Raw genomic sequence first — 23,512 nt, 5'->3', positions numbered from 1 at the left:
CAGGGATGAGGGGAGAGGCATTTGTTTTCATGACTTCCCATCTGCCGAGTCCTGGCATTCAGGCCCTACTTAGCCCAAGGCAGAGTGGCTAACTGTAGTTTTGAGTTGTACCCTCACCAGGAGGGTGGTGGGCACAAAACTTGAAAATCCTTATTAACAAAACACTATATCCTTCCACAGATAGTAAATGGTTGGTGTCTCTGATGGTGGCACCAGAAGGAGCAACTCCCTCTGTGGCTCAAAAACTGATGTTCTGGATGGTGCCTTTGTCTGCCTCCTGATCTCTCTCAGGGGACACTTGCTGGCTCCATGCGAAACAGCTCCCTTCTGCCTCTAAACATGGAAGTAGCATGGAAGTAGCATCTAGGTTCCATGTTGACCCTTGAGAACACACTGACTGAGGCCAGACACATCCAAGCTGCATAATTTGTTTTGAGGGCAAGACTCCGGGTAAGGAGGTTCAAGCCCTCTTTCCGTCGCAGGGTAGAGTAAGTTCCCCAACTGTGTGTATCTGAAGAAGTGTGCATGCACACGAAAGCTCATACCAAGAACTAACTTAGTTGGTCTTTAAGGTGCTACTGGAAGGAATTTTTTAAGTTCCCCAAGCAAAGGACAGGCGCCTTGTACCAAGTCCACTTCCCAGCCCCCTTTCTCACTTTTGGCCAAGATAATTGTGGTACACCCAGACTCAGGATGTTTCTTTTTAGGTAGTTTGAGAACTTCTGTCAGATTGGTCTGGTGCCTTCTGGATGGAGAATTTTGCAGCCACGGAAACAGCAGGAGAAAGCAGCTTTAAGCTATTGCTGTAATTTCTCTTGCAAAAACAAACCGGGGGGTGGGGGGAGAGGGAATCCGCCATGCAAATGATGAGATTAACTTTTAGCTTTGGAAGAAAATTGAACTGCTAATTACTCTTTCAGCTCTTAACGAGCAGCCTCTTCATTAGGCACGGTGTGCGGTTCTGGCTACTGTGCCAGGCAGTTGGCTTTCCTGGTAGCCTGAGAGCTGCACTTCTAGCGTAAAATCACTGCCTTTGCAGCAGAGCAAATAATTCCCACTTGTGCATTTCCAAGAACTCCTGGCGGTTTATGCATTGGCTCACCAGATGCAAGTTGTTTATTTTCACCTCCCTGCAGACATAATGTCAAAAGCAACCTCTTCCTGGAACTCTTTTCTTCCCGCTAGTCTCGAACAAAGAATTTGTATTTAGAGAAGCAAAGGTAGGCGAGAAATAACAGCGTAGATTAGTGGACTGAGGTGCTTGGTGAATGGATCTTTGTCTGTGGAGTCGTGACAGGGGTGGAGGGCAGGATGTTATGAATGCCTACCCACTCTGGCAAATTGGATGCCCTTACCTTGAATTTCCTGCTTTAAAGAAAAGGTTTCTGCATTTCCTCCAAAATTTACATAGTTGTGACACACTTCCCCCATCCCAGCTAAATTAAAATGGTGAGCACCTTTCCTTCTTATACCTAAAATGTTTGCATTCAGAGTATGTATCTAAAAGAGCTGCCTACCTTTCTGTATGAATCACTAAGGTACTTAACTTGAAAATGAGGGGTGAGCTCTGAGAAGTGACTCATACAGAAACACAACAGGCACCCTCTGAGAGCAATTTCGCTATATATCTAGTGACTGGATTGTTCAGTTGCATACAACGCAGAGACACAGCATAATTACCTGTCAAAAGAGGTGAAGGCAGAATAGTTGCAGGGAGCTTCATTTGTGTATAAGTTACACACACTTTTCAGTTATTTATTTCTCATAGAGCATAGGTTGGGAATTACTGGTTTAATTCTTTTACTGATGGTCTTATCTTGCAAACCTGGAGCATGCATCTAGATGGTGCAAAGGAAGCCTAAGATTCTTAGTGGGTCTACTAGAGAAGTAGATCGGAGGTGTGAGAATTGGTTCCATTTTTTAAAAAAGTAAAGCTTTTTCCCCCTAACCCACACCTTTTCTGGGAGCACTTCTGTGCACTCATTCCTGGCAGTAGGTCCCATTGAATTCAGTTGGAGTCCATTCTGAGTAGATATGCATGGGGTTGCACTATTAAATTATTCAGAGACAGAATAACATTGGTTTGGATGGGTTAGAGGCGTTTGCAAGGAACTAAGCTCTGTCTTTCGTGCCTTCATTTTACATCTGTTGTAGACTGAGAGGTGTTCCTCAACGTCAGTACCACTTTTGCAAAGAATTCCCCTACTTTGATGGTAGAACAGTGGCTTTCAAGCTATCTTCCAGGGCACCTGGACATTCCTCACTGGTCAGAAGAACAGCCAGTAGGACTAACTCCCCTGAAAGAGAGTCTGATTTTTCTTCTGCCAAGCACAGAATCAAGATTATGCTGGGTGCATTCTAGGACAGCAGTAGAACTGGGAGGATTTATTAGTAATTTGCTGAAAGAATGTCATTGGATGGGTAAGATTGTATGAATCCCAGTGGTTTAACAAAAATTCAAAGAATTCTCCCCCTACCCCATTCCAGCACTTCTGAACCCTGAAATGTGTGATCTGCAGTAACTCATGTAGATTTGCAATTCTTTATGTAAGTCATCTCAATGTATCACTCTGGGTGCAGTGCAGCAGGTAGCTGGATCCACCTTGAGCCATCATTTTGTACCTGGTTTCAGTTGGTGGATGACACATTTCTAGTAAAAAATAGACCACACGAGTCTGAGGTCTCTGCCTATCCTAGGCCACTCTCCCCTTCGCGGATTTCCCACATGCCTCTGCTTGGCCACTGTGTGGACAGAGTGTTCGACTATGGAGTCCATCAGCCTGTTCCATCAGAGCTCTTCTTATGACCTTATGCTCTTTGATGGTAGAAGGAAAGGCTGAGCAGGTCCTAGTCAATTCCCCACATCAGTTGAGGGTCCCCACTACAACGCAGGCTAGAATCCTCTGCACACCTATAGGGTCCGTTACAAGAGATAGAAAGGATCTCTTAAAGACAGGATTTTTAAGTTTTTGGAGCTTTTGTTCTGTATGTGATTTGTTTTTCTTTTACTTCAATTATTTACATTAACGCTTTCCCCTTACCTTAACGAAAGCACCTGAGGCAACTCATGAGCGTGAAAAAGCAATGCACAGCCAAATTAAAAACTAATGGGCAGGAATCAACTCTTTTTCCTGCAACTCAGAGAGGTAACTGATGTTCTTTTTTCTCTCAGCCCCTTTGTAATCAAGACCTCTTTCACACACAACAAAGTGAGTGGCTGAAGGAAGGGTGCAGATAATTAAACACAGGGCACTTAAATGCTCTTGCATACAAACAGTGGGTTGTATCCAGGGTTAGTCTACTCAGAACAGAACCATTGAAATTAAGGGCATGGCTAACCTCAGCCAATTTCAATGGGTTTACTCTGGATAAAACTGATTTGGAGGTAACCCAGTGCCTTTTCCGCCATTTTGCTTCTGTATCTCAGGTGCCACATAAATGCTGACATAGTGTCTGCACCTTCAATATCTTTTTGTGCTCAGTTACAGATAGGTAGCCGTGTTGGTCTGCCATAGTCAAAATAAAAAAATTCCTTCCAGTAGCACCTTAAAGACCAACTAAGTTAGTTCTTGGTATGAGCTTTCGTGTGCATGCACACTTCTTCAGATACCACTTTTTGTGCTCAAGTGGTTGTGTGAGCTGTTTTCCCCATCTAGAAATGCACATCAGGGGCAGTAGGGCATGAAGGGAAAGGGCTCAGTGGTCAGCCACCGGCTTTGCATCCAAAAGGCCCTGTGGTGTTTTTTTTTGCATCGCCTGATGGGGCAGGGAAGGCCCCGTCAGAAACTTTGGAGAATTGCTGCCTATCAACTTAGAAAATGTTGAGTTAGGTAGACCAAAGGTATGACTAGGTAGAGCAGGGGTAGGCAAACTAAGGCCCGGGGGCCGGATCTGGCCCAACCGCCTTCTCAATCCGGCCAGCGGACGGTCCGGGAATCAGTGTGTTTTTACATGAGTAGAACGTGTCCTTTTATTTAAAATGCATCTCTGGGTTATTTGTGGGGCATAGGAATTCATTCTTCTTCTTTTTTCAAAATATAGCCCACCCCCCCAAGGTCTGAGGGACAGTAGCCCAGCCCCCTGCTGAAAAAGTTTGCTGACCCCTGAGGTAGAATATACCTTCTTGATTTCCTTTTAAGGCAACACTGCCCTCTAGTGGCTACGGGTGCCCGGCTTCCTGACAGCTGCATTCTTAAGTGCCGCACCGTCCAAGTGAATTGCTTTGTACAGGTACCACTTAATTCTGCTGAGTATATACCCTAGCCCTGAATCTCCCTTTCCCTCAGTGTTTCAGCACACGCTTTGCATGCAAAAGGTTGTAAGTCTGATCTCTGGAATCTCCAAGGACGGTTTGGAACAACCCCATCTTAGGCCCTGAAGAGTCAGTGCAAAGGCAGACAATATTGGCAGAGACAGTATAAGGCTGCTTCCTGTATTCCTATGACAACCAAACAGCGCACATTTCAGGGCCAAAGCAGGGCGCGGGGAGGGATTGGCAGATTTAAAAGAGGAAATTACCTTCTGCTCACAATAAGCTATAATCATATTCACCCTAAAATGTCCTCCGTATCATACTTTTCTTGAAAGCATCATTTTATTCCAAGCCAGAGTAATGCCATGGTCAAGGTTTCCCAAATTTCTCATAGAAGGAGCACACTTGTTATGTGGAAACTAAAGGGATGCTTTGCTGTTGCAACAATTTTCAGTGAAACAGTAAGAGCTACTCACCCTCAGAGGCTATGCCCCATGCTCTTTCTGCAGGAGTCGCTGATCTTGAATAGAAAAGTGCAAGCCCAGAGCAGTGACTCACACAAAGCACAACCACCAACCTCCTCTGAGAGCGGGTGTTTATGAGGTATTGGGAATGACTGTGCGATTGAGCTTATCTGATGCAGCAGAATTACATGTATGTGCTCACATCTGGCAAAGGAGGAAGCTAAGTTGCAGCAGTGGCCCAAGTCCAGTTGCCTGCCTACTGAGATGATTAGGAGAAACTTTGCTTCCATCAGAGTAACAATAGGGGATGACATTGGACGGGGTACTTTAAGGGGCCTCAGCTATGGAACTCCTTCCTGTAGGAAAGCTGCATGGGCCCCACACTGCAGTTTTTCAAGGCTCTTTACAAATGGCTCTGTCGGGCTTTTAGTTTGGAATGACCCTCATTTCCTCTGTTGCCGTTGGAATTGTGTTGTCGTCCCCACCCCCACCCTACCCCGCTGCTCCACCTTTTATGTTTTTATTTCTATTCATTCTTTATTGGATTCTTGGTTTTTATTTTGCTGCCTTTTTTTACCTCGTAAGCCACTTTGGAAAGGTCTTTTTGGCAGAAAAGAGCCTGGAAGTATAAATAAGTAGGGCTGTGGCAGACTAGCCTCCAAACGAGGAGGTAATTTGGGCTCCAGGGAACTTTTAATAATTTGATTTACGTTCTTGCTCCAGGAACACAGCTTGGGAATTAGCAACTTAGAGGAACCGATGCCGTGTCTCTGGCGGCAAATAGCAGGGGTTTTATAGATTTCTCTGTGTGATATGCATCCCTACTCAAAAAGAAATAAATACATTAGTCTCTACAACCCTAGTACTGGGGACGTGGCCAGTTTTTCTTTCCCTCCTCTTCTCCCCTGCCTCCCCCCCCCCCTTAGGAGAATCTGGTATCTTCAAAATCTTTATGTGCCGCAAACACCTTCTGTAAATGCCTCCAAAGAGTGTCAGTGGGGCACCTTCTAGCCTTTTTTTCACAAGTACTGCTCAGCCTTTTTTTAGCATAAGACACAGGGAGGGGTGAAGTATTTACCTTGCTAATTTCTAGCACCTCTGTCCATGGTGCTGAATATGATTTGCTAAGAATGCGTTGGCAGCAATCACAGAAATTCAAAAATGGAATTGGTATAGGAAGCACCTGTGTCTGTAGTACAAGGGTGATCCAGATGCTGCTGGACTCCATCTCCCAGCAGTCCCAGCAGCCCCCGTGACCAATAGCTAGGGATGGTGGGAGCTGTAGTCCAGCAACATCTAGAGGGCACTGGGTTGGCTGGCAGTACAGAGAAAGAATCAAAGAATCAGGAATCTTTCTGCAATGTGGCGCTTGAACCCATAACCTAGAGATTAAGAGCCTCGTGCTCTTACCAACTGAGCTAAGAAGGCGCTTGCTAATGCCATTTGTTCTGCCATTTATGGGCAACCCTTTCCTATTTGTAATACTCTTAGCACAACATGAACTGAGTCTCAAGAACAAAAGGCTAGTCCAGGCAAAGGCGTTGTTGTCTTCTGCTGTTCATTTCAGTGAAGTTTCAATAGAGAAGCTCCCTGGGGATGGTGTCCCACGACTTCTCCCTGCCTCCTAGATCCAAGTATGCTACTTTGTCCCAGCCTGCACTCGCTCTCTAAGCAGCTAATGCACAGCCTCGGCTATAAAGATTTCTTTGCTGCATCAGCTCCGCTCTGTGACCTGTGGGTGGTCTTCTCCCGCTTGCCACATTCATCACGCCAGCTCGGCACGCAGCAGAATTTTGCTTAAAGCTGCAGAAACAAGGGAGGAGAAGCCTAATTCCATCTGCTGTAGTGACTCCCAGCCGGAGATCCTTCGAACCCCATTAAAGTTGCTCACTCCTTCAGTCGACCCCTCCAGCTGCAGCCAGCAAAGGGACTGTCGCAGAAGGAAGGGACTGATAAGAGGAATGGAAGCTAATTCCAGGTATAAGTCTTGTCAAGGGGGGGCTATCTAACACCACCAGGAGATGGGTATTTTCTGAATAAATCATCTCTCTGTTAGGGATTTCGCCTCTAATAATGGGAGGAGGGGTTCTTATTTATTTTCTGCTCTTGTAGCATCAGAATCACTGGCTCATCTCTTCAAGAAGCGATCCTGTCTTGAAAAACTCTTGCCTTGCATGACACAGTAAACTATCATTTACCAGGGTTGTGTGAATGTACAGACTCCCAGAGAGGAGTTGCTTTGCCCCTTCTCTCCCTCTCTCTCTCTCTCTCTCACACACACACACACACACACACACACACTTTATTCCTGTACCATGCTGAACTAAGCCAAGGTTTGGTTTAGCTCTCTCCTCACCAGCCACAGGCTGTAGTCACGGATAAACCTTGGTTTACTGTGTTGCATGAACCAAGTTGCAAACACCTCAGAGAGGATGCAGAAGAGGTCAGATCGATCTCTGTTAAAATAATAGCACTAGCTGAGTCTGTTAAGTGTCACTTTGCATGACAAAAGAGTACAGGAGACTGGCTGCCACAGAAACTACTAGCTGGAGGTGATTCCAGAAGGGGGTAGGCTTCCCCTCCCATGGCCGAAGGTGATGTCATTGCTTAGTGTGAGAGAACAATGGTCCTGAGGCAGTCTTAGTCTGGGCTGGAGAGGCCTGGACTGCTTCCTTCGCTGAATCCAAAAGTCACCTCTAGAAGCCTAATGGAGGAACACAGATAAGCACAGCATCAAAGCAAGCCAATTAGCATATTTCAAAGCAAATGGATATAAACATATATGAGCTCATTCTTGCAACAGCTACCAATTAGTTTTGAGGTTATCTTGACTACCAATATGGCGTTTGCAGGCCTTCCGGAACATTTCACCTTTGGTTTAACGAAAAATCTCATCAGTTGCGGTTGCTATGGCGGTGTGGTGATGCAAATTCTGCCTTAAAGTAACATATATCTATCTAATAAATGGAGCCTTTGACTGCAGCAGTGGAAACTGCTGGTCACATTAAATGCCAAGAGCATTTGTTGGCCCGCAGCTAGTGTGACATTTTCCAAAGCCTCTCAAGGGATGAAGGAGCAAAGGCACCTGACATTTCCATGGAAGGAATGAATCATTATCTCTTAGCAAGGCGCAATTACCAATTCATGGTGAGGTAGGCACTGAAGACCTGAGACCTTCAGCCCTCTTTCTATCTCTTCTCAGGCAGTTGTGGTTGCAATGAGAAGCTGCATAGGTCAATGGGTATGTGGGTTTTTCTTTTTTATTTGGCATGAAAGACTATGAAAGCTTTTGAGGTGTGTGTGTGAAACCATTGCAAATGAAGCTTGCATTCTGTGAATTATTCCTCGCTGCTATCAGTTCTCACTCCTCCCAAACCAAGGCAGGTTCATGTGTGAAGTGGAGGATAGATGAATGGGTTTAAAAGAGAATGAGACAGATTCATGGAGGATAAGGCTATCAGAGCCTTCTAACCCTGATGGAGATGTTCTACCTCCACTGTTGGAGAAAGTGTGCTTCTGAATACCAGTTAGGCGGAAAGAGTTGATACACTCAGATCCTGTTTGCAGGCTTCCTATAGGAATCTGGTTGGCCACTATGAGAACAGAATACTTTTTGTGCAACACATACCATCTACTGATCCATCATGTGTCCGATGAATTTTTGACTTGCGTTGCTAACAACTTCATCTCTCTAAAGGTGGAAGAAGGAATGAGGGGATCTGCTATCCGAGACTTAATAATCCTGACCAGCAGAGAAAACCTGATCACTGAAATGAAAGCATGGGGGAAGACCTTAGGAGAGAGTGACCATATGTCACCTTGGAATTTGTGAGCATAGTTTAGCGTGTATTTCCTGGATTTCAGGAAAGCCAACTTCAAGGAGCTTAGAGAAAAAGTTGGGTAGAACCTCATGGTTAAATGTTCTGAAGGAGAAGAGAGTTCAAGAGGGATGGGACATTGTGTTAAAACGGCATTGCATTAAAGGGAAACGGAGTGGAAATAGTTTGCTTTTAAAAAGAAAACATGCTGTTTTATGTATATTGGGGATGGGGGGTTCTTAAGTATTGTGGTCTGCTTCCCCACCGCCTGAAGTTCTGTTTGCTTCCAGTTCCGTTTTGTGAAGTGTGACATTATGGGGCTTGCATGAGAGAACTTCCTTGACCACAGAGCTGCGAGAATAGAATCGGCAATAGCCGCTTGCGGTTCTCATCCCTCCACAGAGACAAAAAAGAGAGGAGTTTATACATTTTGGGTTGTAGCCAATGTTAGTCATACTCAGACTAGATGTATCTAATCCTAATTGAAATATAATAATAATACATGGAGACATCATTAAAAAATCCTGTACACTAAAAGTTACTTTTGGCATTTGGGAACTTCCATATTGCCTTGTGAGGGAAAGAGCTTCATGACAAGTGACTGACTCACTCTAGGTCATGGCAGAGCAAGGCAACAGAGAATGCTGTGAAAAGCACACGGGCAAAACCCTGTTAAAGATTTGGCAGCCCTGTGGATCCCTTTTGGAGAAGATACAACCAACCTTACCAGCAAAGGTGTTGATACCCGGAGCAAGGACAGAGAAGTTCATGTGGAATGCATAGCCCATAAATATGAAGTTTATGAGCAATGTGGAACCCATGTTGCTATGGCAACCTTGAGGTGCCCACAAAACCTCTGCACCGCCCTCTCCTGGTTGATAAGGGAAGTTTCTGCTCTTTTCCCTTCAAAAGTACATAGAGCTGAAGTTGGAAGAGTGACACTCTTTCCCGCTTTCTCTTTCAGGAATTTGTGGATTATACTCAACCAGCTTTTTCCCTTTAATTTTAATTTTTATTAATAATTTATTTACAACATAGTCCACAACAACTCATACATACAAACACACCCACCACCATTGACAATTTAACTATCAAAATTAAACTCCTATCCCCTTATATAAAGAAAACATAACATAAAAATAAAAGACTTCCTTTATCCTGTCAATGGCCTCCTTATTTACTTCTTGTATACTGTTTCTTTTATACGTGATTATTACAATTTTTCCTAGTTATGACTTAAAAAACCGCAAAGTCTCCTGTAGAAATTTATCGAAACAAGTCCAGGTATATATTTTGGGGCACTGTTTGGTAAAGTATTCTCTGCATTTTCCCCATTCTTTTTGAAATTCTTGTCTGGGTTGTCCCTTAATTGTCTCTGTTAATCTGGCCAGTTCAACATAATCTAATAATGTATCCCGCCATTCCTTTTTTGTTGGCACAAATTCTTTTTTCTTTCTTTCCAAAATAGACCCATTGAAATGAATGTCCCTGACTGAGACACGTTAATTTCTGTTAGTCTACTCCAGGTAAAAGTTAGCTGAATACAATCACCACATGCTTTTCAAGGCACAGAATAGTTCCACCCAGATTCGTTGGAAAATAAAATGTGTGGTTTTTTTTTCCTTGAGTGACATGTGTGTGTGTTTTTGTGTACTGATCTGGATGAGTGAGGAGAGAAACGATCAGAGGGGAAGTCACCCACAACAGTTACTTAAAATTACAAATGGGTCCCTGGGTCTAAAAAACATTAATGACTGGCCGCTGTTTCAAGTGACCCACAAATTCAGGGACCGTCTTATTCCTGACCTCTGTGAGCCTCTCTGGGACCCATATTTATCTCAACAATGAAGTAAAAATGTTTTAAATTTTAAAAATGGAGGGATGATAGGAGCTGTATGGGGATGAATGGATAGGGTTGCTAACTCACTAGGCTGGTATGTGTGCATTTAAAACTATGCAATTTATGCAGAGAAACAACTTCTATGCTAGCCACCCACCCACCCAAAGTCTGAGCATTGCCCGCAGACCCATTCTGACCCAGGCCTCAACCAGGTCTTAGCATCTTTTTCCAAAAGTCAACAGTTACAGAGGAAACGGTTAAAGTTGCTGTGCAGCACTCCTGCTAAAAGCAGGGCCATTTAATTCTCACCCCACCCCTAGCCAACATCTCCGGCTTAGATTCCGTCCCAGTGCCCATTTCTCAAGTTAATAGAACGTAGCTTCTGATTGTCGGTTCCTTTTTACTGTACTTAGATTGGGGTGTGTGTTTTGGGGAAGAAAGAAAATTAGTGTTTTCTGTTCCACTCTCTTTCAAAGGCTCATATTTACAAAGGGAAGGGGGAAAAGCAAGATATACATTTTCTAGGTTATCGATTCTCCTCCCACCCTCCAGCCCAAGTGCCCAGAGTTGCTGATTTCAGGCTTCTTTGCTTAATGGGATAATCTTTTTTGGAGGCTCAGGGCCATGGCCTGCATTTGCAAGAGACATAAAGCAGGACAATTTGAGCTGGTTGCTTAAGAGGATTTAAGCAATGTCAGGAAGTTTAGACATGAGAGAAAGACAAATTGTTTTTTTTCTGTTGGGAGGCGATGGGGATTAGGAAGCCACTTGGATCTCAGTCCGAGTCTGGATGGAGCCCCAGAATCAGTCACAGAGTGCCAGGCAAATAATATATTGCGTGAAGAATGACGGTGTGAGAGAATAACCTTGAACATGTACAGAGTAGCTTTGCCTCGCCGCTGAGAAATCATAGCCTGCCTCCAGCTGGCTTGGATTTAGAAATTGGCTTCCTCAGGACTTCCGGTTCGGCGCCAGCGCTAATGGCTGCTCTCTCTCCGAGCTCCGGAGAGAGGAAGGCTCTGCGAGTTCGGGTCTGACCCGCTTCGGCAAGCGGGGGACCCCTAAAATCACAGGAACGGATCCTGTGAACAAGGAGATTCGGTGGGCACCCGAAGCGCCCCCTCTTTACCGCAGAAAGAGCCTTTTTAAAGGCTCCGGAACGACAACGGGGGAGCGCGGTGCTGAGAATCGCTACCCAGCCCGCAGAGTGAAGCCGCGTCGCCATTAGTGGAGAGCGTCGATTCCCTTCCTAAACAATCTGGACAAAAAGGACCCGTGAGTAAGACTGAACCTGTATTCGTGTCAAAATTATTTGAAATTAGGCTGAAAACGGGGAAGGCAAAAATTAAGGAAGTCTGCCTTCCCCCGACTGCATGACAATTGAAGCAACGAAAGTTATTAAGCTGCATCCGTAAGGGAAAATTGTTCTTAACTGCCTGAATCCGACATTCGGACTTTGATCATCCCCTCCAGCTTGCAGGGCAGAGGGGAGGAAAAAGTGACTTTACAAGCTGCATGATTAATTTAACGGAAAAGGAAAACTTCTGCAGCCCCCAACCTGGTACGAACTGCTCATAAAACAAAGGAACACTGAACTGACTTTAAAATTCTTGTGAAGGTTACAAAGTGGAAGCTTCACTGTTTACTTGATACAAAGTTTTGGGACTTGGTGGATACAATTTATCAGGGAAGGCTGGGACTTTATCTATTGGGAAAGTGCTGCAATATACATATAGGAGCCTCCTGATAAATTTGTGTTATAAATACTCGTAATTTCGGTTTGCGGACATTTTGATTTGCTCCCTCTAGAGGGTAAACTGAAAGTTGCTACGCTTTGAGACAGTGGAATTTTCCTTTTGGTGAAGGCTCCTGTGGGAAACGACCTTGGGACATGAGTGGCCCAGCAGACGAGATAACCACGAGAGCAAAGACAAAGCAGCTACAGCAATTCAAGAAAAGAGGCTCGATCTCAGGAATAACATCTACAGTGACAACAGGACAAGAAAGAGGTGCAGCAGTCTCCATGGATGCAGTATCGCAAGCCCTTCTCAAGATAAACCAATCCCTGGAGAATTTGACAAAGCAAACGGCAGAGAATACTAAGAAATTGACAGAGAATTCACAGAAATTGACAGACTTGACAGCTAGACTTGACTTGAACACAGAATCTATAAACAAGCTTACGCAAGAGAACTCTGCCACACGTCAAATTGCGGAGGAAGCTAGAACTATTGCTGGAGAGACGCAGGAAAAATTAGAACCGATTGCCAAAAAGGTTTATGATCACGACGAAACTCTGGCATTGTGGGAACTACAAAGAAAAGAAAGGAATTTGAAATTACGATCAATTCCAGAGGATGAAGGAGATAACCTTACAGACTTTTTAATGAAGGAGTTTGCAGATGCCTGGGAAGATCTAGAGGAAGACGAAATCCAAATTACAACGGCTTTCAGATTGGGCAGAAGACAAAATAGAAAGGTACCGAGAGACTGCTTGATTACCTTGAGATCAAAGGAGGAAAGAGATAAAATACTAAGACTGCATTTTGAAAAAGCCCTACAAATTGGAAATTCACCGATACAGATTTTTAAAGATATCCCCAAACATATCCTGGACTTGAGAGCTTTTTATAAGGACCTGGTCTACTTGCTCAAGAAGAACGATATTCGTTTTAGGTGGGAATTCCCACAGGGACTGTCCTTTGACTACAGGGGAAAGAAGGTTAAAATAAAGACGATACAGGATAAAGACAGGTTCTTGCATAAAAATCAAGAAGATTTACAGAAAGGAACTGTAGACCCAATTGCTGAGCAAAAGGGTGTAATAGACATCTTGAACCTTTCGTTTGGACAGAACCTTCCACTACCAACAGAGGAGGAACAACAATTGGGAGCAGTTGGAGGAATACCAGAAAAATAACAAGATGGCCCTGCAATTCCTCAGTTGGAATTGTAATGGGATGAACATGCCTTTGAAGAGACGACAAGTATTCCATATTTTGTACAGAGAACAACTGGACGTGACTTGCTTACAGGAAACTCACATAACTAGAGCCCACAGGAGACTACTTATGAATAAAAAATTGGGACAAGAATTTATCTCGTCGGATAAAGTGAAAAAAAGAGGAGTTGTGATCTATGTAAAAGAGAAATGGGCTCCAAAAATGATTTTTAAAGATGAAGAGGGAAGATATTTAGCGGTGGAGATACAAGTACAAGGAGAAAAATTTTTGATAATTGGGATTTACGCACCAAATGAAGGTAAAGCGGAATTCTTTAAAAAACTTCATGAAACTCTGATGGACTATTTGGATTACAATATGATAATTATGGGAGATATGAATGGTGTAGTTTCTACAAATATGGACAAGACACAAAGACTGACACTCACTAAAGATGGGAGACTCCCTAAGACTTTTTTTGAAATGACCGAGAACATGGACCTAGTAGACATTTGGAGAACAAGGAACCCTCTTGAAAGAGAGGGAACCTTTTTCTCCCAAGCACAGATGACCTGGACCAGAATTGATCAAATTTGGATCACTAGTGGAATGGCTCCGAGGATTAAGACGGTAGAGATCTGCCCAAAAACCTGCTCCGACCATAACGCCGTGAAGATGGAAATGAAACTTACAACAACTGGTCAGTTTAGGTGGAGAATGAATGACACCCTGTTTCGAGATAGAGAATTCCACTTGAAGGCCCAAAAAACTTTAAAGGACTATTTCGAAATCAATCTAAGGGGCAATGTGGAAAAAAGAGTGGTCTGGGATGCAAGCAAAGCTGTGATGCGAGGGTTTTTGATTCAACAAAACTCAATAAAGAGGAGAAGGCAGAATGAGAAAAGAGAAAAAATTTTGGAAAAGATAAAAGAAGGAGAGAGAAAATTAAGGTCAAAACCAAAGTCCCAGGAGATTTTGAGGGAGATTAAATTATATCAAACACAATATATGGAATTGATGAACCAAGAGATAGAGTGGAAAATAAAGCAAATGAGACAAAAGTCATTTGAGTCGGCAGACAAATGTGGCAAGCTTTTGGCATGGCAACTTAAGAAAAGACAGAAATTAAATACAGTTACAAGTTTAGAAGTGGATGGAAGGACTATATCTAAACCAAATGAAATAAGAAACTGTTTTGTGAGTTATTTTAAAAAACTCTACTCTCAAGGAGCACAAAATGAAGAAGATATAGATAAATTCCTTAACAAATATGGATTACAAAAAATCTCCCCTCAAAGTAAGGTGGACTTAAACCAGAGAATATCAGAACACGAGATAGAGGGTGCCATTCAGGACATGCAATTGGGCAAATCTCCAGGACCAGATGGCTTGACTTCCAGATATTACAAATCGCTAAAGGAATGGTTGATTCAACCGTTAAAGGACGTCTGTAATGAGATCTTAGAGGGAAAAAAGGCACCCGAATCGTGGAAGGAAGCATATATTTCACTCATACCAAAGACAGAGACTGAAAAGACTCAATTGAAGAACTACCGCCCAATCTCGTTACTCAATGTGGATTACAAAATTTTTGCAGACATTTTAGCAAAAAGATTTAAAAGAGTATTGATGGAAAAGATCCACAGAGACCAAGCAGGCTTTCTCCCAAAGAGACACCTCTCAGACAATGTTAGGATTATAATAGACATTTTGGAAAAGTTAGAGGTGAATATAAACACCAAAGCAGTTTTGATATTTGTGGACGCGGAGAAAGCCTTTGACAACATTTCTTGGAGTTTTATGAAAAAGAATCTTCATGGGATGGGGGTAGGACAAGGTTTTGAGAATGGTGTGGGTGCAATATACTCTGAACAAAAAGCTAAGTTGATTGTAAATAATGTGATAACGGAGGAACTTAAGATAGAAAAAGGAACACGACAGGGATGCCCAATTTCCCCATTGCTTTTTATTTCTGTCCTGGAGGTTTTGCTGAATATGATTAGAAATGACCAGCAGGTTAAAGGGGTACAGGTCGGAGCAAAACATTACAAGTTAAGGGCTTTCGCAGATGATTTAGTCCTGACTTTACAAGAGCCATACACTAGTACGAAAAAGGTGTTGGAGATAATCCAACAATTTGGCCAGGTAGCCGGATTTAAGTTGAATAAACAAAAAACTAAAGTCCTAGGGAAAAATTTGACAGATATAGAAAAGAATAAGTTTCAAGAAGAGACGGGTTTGACGGTGACTAAGAAGGTGAAATACCTAGGGGTTAACCTAACATCTAAAAATTTGAATTTGTATAAGGACAACTATGAAAAATGTTGGACAGAAATCAAAAAAGATCTAGAAATATGGTCAAACTTGAGATTATCAATGTTAGGCCGAATTGCAGCAATTAAGATGAATGTATTGCCTAGAATGTTATTTTTGTTTCAAACTTTGCAAATACTTGACAAGATGGACTGTTTCAAGAGGTGGCAGAAAGATATCGCGAAATTTGTCTGGCAGGGCAAAAAGCCCAGGATAAAATATAAAATATTAACAGATGCAAAAGAAAGAGGGGGATTTGCCCTGCCGGACTTAAAATTGTATTATGAAGCAGCAGCATTCTGCTGGTTGAAAGAGTGGATGCTCCTCGAGAATACAGATATCTTGGACTTAGAAGGTTTTAATAATGCATTTGGTTGGCATGCATATTTATGGTATGATAAAATTAAAGTGCATAGTGCCTTTAAAAATCACATTGTAAGGAAAGCGCTGTTCAATGTTTGGATGAGATATAAAGACTTGCTGGAAAATAAAACCCCTAGATGGTTGTCACCTTTAGAGGCGAAGGCCCACAAGAAACTCAATATGGAGGTCGGATGGCCAAAGTATTGTGAGATTCTAGAACAAGATGGAGAGAGACTGAAACTAAAGAGCTATGAAAACCTAAAACCCAAAGTACAAGATTGGCTCCACTATTACCAAATAACGGAGGTTTTTAAACAAGACAGGAAAATTGGCTTCCAGGTGGAAAAATCAAAACTTGAGACAGAATTGTTAGAACCCAATACTAAGAATCTGTCAAGAATGTATAACTTGCTGTTAAAATGGAATACACAAGATGAAGTAGTTAAATCAGCCATGATTAAATGGGCACAGGACATTGGTCATAATATAATGTCAGCTGACTGGGAAAGGTTGTGGAACACCGGAATTAAATTTACGGCATGTAGTGCCTTAAAGGAAAATGTAATGAAAATGGTTTACAGGTGGTACATGACCCCAGTCAAGCTGGCAAAAATTTATCATTTGCCCGACAATAAATGTTGGAAATGTAAAGAAACTGAAGGTACTTTTTATCATCTTTGGTGGACGTGCCCGAAGATTAAGGTCTTTTGGGAGATGATATACAATGAAATGAAAAAGGTATTTAAATATACCTTTCTTAAGAAACCAGAGGCCTTTCTCTTGGGCATTGTCGGCCAATTGGTGCAAAAAAAAGATAGAACTTTCTTTATGTATGCAACAACAGCAGCAAGAATATTGATAGCAAAGTATTGGAAGACACAAGATCTACCCACCGTGGAAGAATGGCAGATGAAAGTGATTGACTACATGACTTTGGCGGAAATGACGAGCAGAATTCGAGACCAGGGGAAGGAGACTGCGGAAGAAGATTGGAAGAAATTCAAGATTTATCTTAAGGACCATTATAAACTTGAGGAAGTTTAGAATGTCGAGATTCGACAGAGATAAAGGGTTGCAGTAATATAAGATTAGAATAAGAAAGGACTATAATAAATTAGAGTTGGAAAAATATGTATAAGTTGCTGTAAAATTTGGACATGAGGATGCAGAAAGGGGAGGTATGGGGAAGTCCGAGGAAAGAAGTCTACGAAATGACACTATGAAACCACACTTCTTTGTTTGTTTGTTTGTTTGTTTTTTTTGTGCTTGTTTGTTATAAAAACTTTTGTAAAACTAATAAAAAATATTATAAAAAAAAAAAAAATAGAAATTGGCTTCCTCAGATTTTCCTAACGGACGCAAGCCACAATTTGAAACCTTTTCACTGTTGATGTGGAGGGGAAGTTCTGTAATATTCCATGAACAGAGGTTGGTTCTGTGAGGTAAATTGTTTATGAATTGCCTCCTCAGAACTAGTGTGATGTAGTGATTAGTGCTGGAGTAGGATCTAGGAGGCTAGGCTTCAAATCCTCACTCAGCCATGTTGTTTATTGGGTGACCTTGGGTGTTGTTTATTGTGTCTCAGGCTGGGCTACATCACAGGGGTGCTATGAGGGTGAAATGGAGAGGGGGAGACTCACATTCACCACCTTGAGGGCCTTGGAGGATAGGTGGGATATATAAATATAATAACAAACAGTGCTTTTTCTAGGAGTACTCAAGGAGATGTGGTACCGCCACCTTTAATATATATATATATATATATGCTTTCGTAGATTTTCACGGGTACAGGAATGCAGGTTTTGGTGTCTTCGGGTGTCTTCCCGTGTAAGAGTCGGGGTGTCTGGGCGACGTTTCGACGAGGTCTCACTCGTCATCTTCAGGCTGGTGCTTTCGGCTTCTTGTTACTGGAACAGAGCAGAATCTGGTGTTTGAGTTCCTATAAATACTGTTGAGGGGTGTGGTGTATAGCCTCCAACGTTCTGGGCAGAGAGGAAGTTCCTAGATTAGTGTGCCTTTTCTTCTTTTGTTCCTTAATTACTTGAGGGATATCTTGAGTGATTTCATGAGTGATATTCTGAATACCACTGGGTGGGTCATTAAGTGTAGATTAGTTGCTAAAGCTTTCGTGTCTTGACCTCTTGAGCTTGTGAAGAGTTTTTCTGAGAAGATGGCTGTGCTGCATTTAGTTGTGCTCTGGCTTGGCTTCGTGTATAGGGGCGAGCTGTGGTTTTGTGCCTTGTGCCAGCCAGATCTGTGTAGGGATTGCAGGGGGGTGCAGCATCCGGAGGTGCCACTATAGTTTGGCTACTGGATGGAGTCTGTAATATGTCTGTGGAGAGGGTCTGGGTTTGGGTCTGGTGTGGTTGATTGGTGACGGCGTTCTGTGTGCCTCTGGTTCTGGTGTCGGTTTTTGTGGGGAGGGCTATTTCTGAACAGAAATAAGTTTATTTGAACTTATTTATTTGAAATGGGGACTCGCTAATTCTGGCTAATTCCCTTGAGTAATTTAAGTAACTGAAGTACCACATGAAGTCCCCAGGTAGATGCTTTGAACTCCAGATCGAAGGTCTCAAAAACCAAAACCTTCGTGGTCTGCCTTCTCTGTAACACAAATGTTGCTCATTTCCTAGAATTAGGACTTAACATGGCTGACCTCCATGGCACAGCCTGTAAGATGGGGGGGGGGACTCACCAATGCCCTGCTGCCAAAGGCCCACAAAGACTTGGAGCCAGCTTTGTATGATCATTAAATGTTCCTCATCCTAAATTAATGGGGCTTCAAAATACCTAACTTTAAATGGATCATGCCTTAGGGCTTTATGCCAAAATCAATCCATTACTCTGTCAAATGACTTTTTCTGCAGGACTCCAAACGTTTTTCAAACATCATTACTTGTTCTGCCTGAAAATTGTCTTGAGGCGGTGATAGAATTTTTTTTGCACATTAGCTTTTTTTCTATTGTAGTCAAACTCCTATCATCCCACACCCAAATAAATACTAACTTTGCCCCCCCCCAAAGCCCTCCTCTCTCCTTCTCTTGCAATTTAGCACATCAAACCCTGTTATTTTCATCGCCTCACTTAATGACAACTCCCTACTTTCCAAAACAGTCTTCAAATTTTGGCTTGAGACGGTGAGAGGCTTTCAGTCAGTGTGTCTCCAGTGCCATCTCCTGGGCAGAACCAGAAGTGTAAGGCTTGAGCAGAAACAAGTTTGACCGAACGGGCAAGACATCTATTTTGATGCAGGTAGACACAGTTCTATAAATCCTCTGCAGGACCAACTGAACTTAGGCAGCCTAATAAAGGGTGCATTACATTTATGCAACCAGATGTAACTAAGGAGTGAATCCAAGAATTTGCTTAGCAGGCTGCTAAAGCAAAGGAAGTATCTATAATTCTACCAGTCCATATACTTTGAGTTCCATAAATGTATGGCAAAAATATTTGATAAAAATCTAGTCTTAATCTATGCCCCTGGTGTTGTCAAAGTGTTACCTTGGAAATGGGGAGAGGGGGCGAGGCGGTGAGAAAAAATGGCCTTAGACCACCATATGCAATCACGTCAAATGTGAGATTTCAGACCAGCAACAACCTCAGACAGCAGAACTCATTCACTGAGTCACCCCACTACAAAAGCACTTAGTGCACTTACATTATGGTTTTGCTTATTCCCAATGGATTTAGGGCACTGGGGGGTGGGGGGTGGGGAAGGACCCTGTTTTGGGAAGTAACTTTGTCTCCAGGAGCTGAATAGTTTTGCGTTTCCTCAGCTGCACAGATAGAATGGGGCTGCAAATTTGTCCAGATTTTCACTTTTGGGAATATGGCAGCCCTAAGATAGAAGGGTATATCTGCATTACATCTTGAGCTCAGATCTTTAGGGAACATGTCTAACTGCTGTTTCTGGTTTCTCCACTACGTGGGGAGACATAATTGCCATTTCATTGTCCTTCCACTAGTCTCTTGCAGCAAAAACAAAAAGTTTGGGGGCACCTTAAAAAGACTCAACACTCTTAGTACAGAACTAGCATCCATCTACCACACAGACCATGAAGTCAGAAAGAAATGAAATTCAGAAAACAGAAGGCTGGTGCCCGGTCTTGAGTTCCTGAAGTTCCCCAGGATGGCACAAGATGGCAGCATTTCCTTACTCCAAATGCAGTGAAGGGTGGGGAGGGAAGGATTTAGCAGACAGCTGATTTAGCAGACAGCTAAATCAGGGGTGCCTACACTATAATACAGGGCCAGATTTAGGTTTGATGAGGCCCTAAGCTACTGAAGGTAATGGGGCCCTATATATGTCCAGCTGTCCTTTGTCGACAACAAATTGTCGCTGTTTTTTGTGTTGAATATATGCTATATGGTAATTTATGGACCTAACAGGTATATAAAGCTATTTGCACATAACAAAATATGTATTTTATCAAAGCAATTGTTGAACTGAAATACAATTAAGAAGAATTATATTAATAGTGAAATGTAATTAAGAAGAAGTATATTAATAGTGAAATGTAATTAAGAAGAAGTATATTAATAGTGAAATAATTATTAAGCTCTAACTTAAAATGATTGGGGGCTCATTATTTACATCATAGGTGCCTACACAACACAAAACACTGTTGCTGAATGTAGGTTTTATTTTACTTGGTTTTTATCTTACATTTTGGAAATGTACATCCAGTTTTTCCCCCTCTAAATTTTTTTTGGGCCCCCAAGAGAGTGGAGCCCTAAGCTATAGTTTGCTTAGCTTATACGTAAATCCAGCACTGACTATATATTGAAGGATTGCAGAGTGGTTTGCAATTGCTTAACAACACCAATGAAATAACATCTAGAGCTATCATTTAAAAAGAATGAGGTGACTATATATCTCAGCCAAATCAGAGAGAAAAATCTGGAGGAAAGTTTTTAGCTATCCTCCGTGTTTCAGAAGCCCAACTGGCACTGTCTAGAAGTCAGGCACCGAGTGCTGTTGATTCCATGCAGTGCAATTCTCTTGTAGTAGAGACACAGCAGACATCTTCACTTGTATCCTGACGTTGTTGGGTTTTTTTTTATGTCGACAGGCCTGTTCAGTGGTTTCAACTTTTAAGATGAGCTGGTCAGTGATGGCTGTTGCCCACCAGACCAGGGAAGCTGCTAGGAGGTCATGGGGGCATGAGCAATGAGCGGTCACAGAGGTGTGGCCAAATTGTTCTGGTTTTCTCCACAACCTCCTCCCTTGTAAAGTTACAGTGGGCACTTAAGCACGGCAATTTTTGCAGCAGCAACTGGCTAAAACTGAAAAGTGCCTCACTCTGATTCAGAAAGGGGTCCCTGCTGTCACGATTCCTAGTGTGGATTCATGCTAAGCAAACTGTACAGAGGTGAGCCCTGTTTAATTCTCTGGGGATTGCCACCTTGTAAGTATGTACAGGATTGTAAACCTGAACTGGCTGGTCTTAAACGTGCAGCACAGGACTGTTAACAAGTTACCCCATAAATTTCCAGAGCTTCTTTTCCTGGCCTGCTCCTTTCCCCTGGGGAAACCACTCGAGGAGTGGGGGCAGCGATCTGGTTGTCCCAGACTGCCGTTCATTCCGACTTAGAGCCAAAGAGCAAGTTTTCCCTGGGAAAGGAATGGAGAGAGGGAAAACCCACACACTCCTCCCATGCCTAGAAAGCGTTGGTCAAGCAGAAAACCGCTCAGACCTGTGCTTTCTAGGCACAGGGAAAGAGGAAGTGTGAACGAGCCCTGATAATCATCCATCCAAAAAAAATTACTCGCACACAGAAAGCTAGCTATCAAGGAGAGTCCAACTTTATGCTTGATATGTTCGATTTCCACGCACAGGAATTTGGAGGTGGATGGGGGAGCAATCAATCTTATGGGTCCCCACCTATTTCTGATAGTTTGGTATGCCCCAGGTTTATCAGAAGACACTTGAGGACACAGACAGGACTTCCCGAATGGCTACTGCAGGGGGCAGGAGGTTTCGCATCTAAATTGAGCCGCTGTCCAATTTTCCTGGCAGGGGACTCCATGAAGAAGGTTTTCCAAAGGTTAATGCATCCCAGCATAACAGGAAGCGAGACAATGGCCGAGGCTCTTATCTTGACTGTGCAGCTTTTCCAGGTGCTGACCTCCCCCCGCCCGGCTCTACACACATCCAGCGGGGGGGGGGGCATGCCTGCAGACATCTCAGAGCAAAAGCCCCTGGGGCCAGAGCTGAGGCTGGAAGTGAGAGCAGGAAGAGTCTGCTTCTGTCTTTTCCCCTTCCCGTGGTGCTTTGCAATGAGGCCAAGTTTTTGCCAGGTAGGCCAAGTTTGGGTGTATCAAAAGATACCTCTGGTCACAAAAGTAGTTTGGCTACAGATCAGACGTGACACAAAAGTGTGATGGCATTCCTGTCCTTTTTCAATGTAGAACAAAAACCCACAAGATTGTCGTTCGTGACTCTTTTTGCAACTGACATTTTCTTGCTGAAATTTTCCCCCAAGAGGAAAAACCCCATCGGGACAAAAAAATAAAATAAAAAGCAGCCTCTTCAAGAAGTTACAAAGACACCAGTTTTCCTTTGTACATTAATGAATTTTTCAAGTTTAAGTGTCTTTAGGAAAACCTCAGTGTTGGTTTCCAAATACCAGCGGATAACCTCTCCCAGTTCAGTGTGTGTGTTTTCCTGGGGTGTGCATGCTAAAATTTAGCCTAAGGCTCCAGGTGGAAAGAAAGAAACCAGCCACACACAGTTCTTGCCACTGTCTTTGATGCACTTTATTTACAAATAAGCAAAATAAATATAAAAAGGCTCTTAGAAATACAAAACCTTCTGCATAGACAAGATAGTAGGATTGCTTCTGTCTTTGAATAAGTTCTTGATCTATGCCTGATCAGAAGCAACTTCTTTGGAATGTAATAACTTGAGAATTTGGAGCAGGGCTCCCTGCCGCTGCCACCATACACACATCAAGTTTCGTTCATTCATGCAAGTGTCAGCTGTTAGTTGCAAAGGTGGAGATTCTCTCTATGCAGAAACCAGAGCGTGTGGATAATACACAGGTGCTCTGAGCCAGCTGAAGAGATCCATGTACATAAATAGACTTTTAACCCATGCATCACCTCCTGGATCAGTAATCTTTCCATGATTCTTTATGGAAAGCCGCAACAGACAAACTGGTTATATTTATTTAGAATAAAAAAAATCCTTCCAGTAGCACCTTAAAGACCAACTAAGTTAGTTCTTGGTATGAGCTTTCGTGTGCATGCACACTTCTTCAGATACACTGAAACGAAATATTTATTTAGGTTTGCAACATTTATGTCTCTGAGCGCTTCCAGGCTGTTCATATTTCTGGGTGGAATTTATTCACATTCTGGGCAAATTTCGGCTGTGCAATTACAGTTGACTGAGAGGTCCTGGGCAACAAACCCACTCGGTCAGACTTTCAGCAATAGGGAAAGTGACAGGGAAATGCTCCGGAATGTGTGGGATAACATTAGCTGGATGCAACACCCTCCACAGTCGTCCACCAGC

Source organism: Podarcis vaucheri (assembly GCF_965113315.1).
Source record: "Podarcis vaucheri genome assembly, chromosome: 7".
In the NCBI taxonomy this organism is placed as follows: Eukaryota; Metazoa; Chordata; class Lepidosauria; order Squamata; family Lacertidae; genus Podarcis; species Podarcis vaucheri.
The sequence above is the reverse complement of the archived record's forward strand: the minus strand, read 5'-3'. Positions refer to the sequence as shown.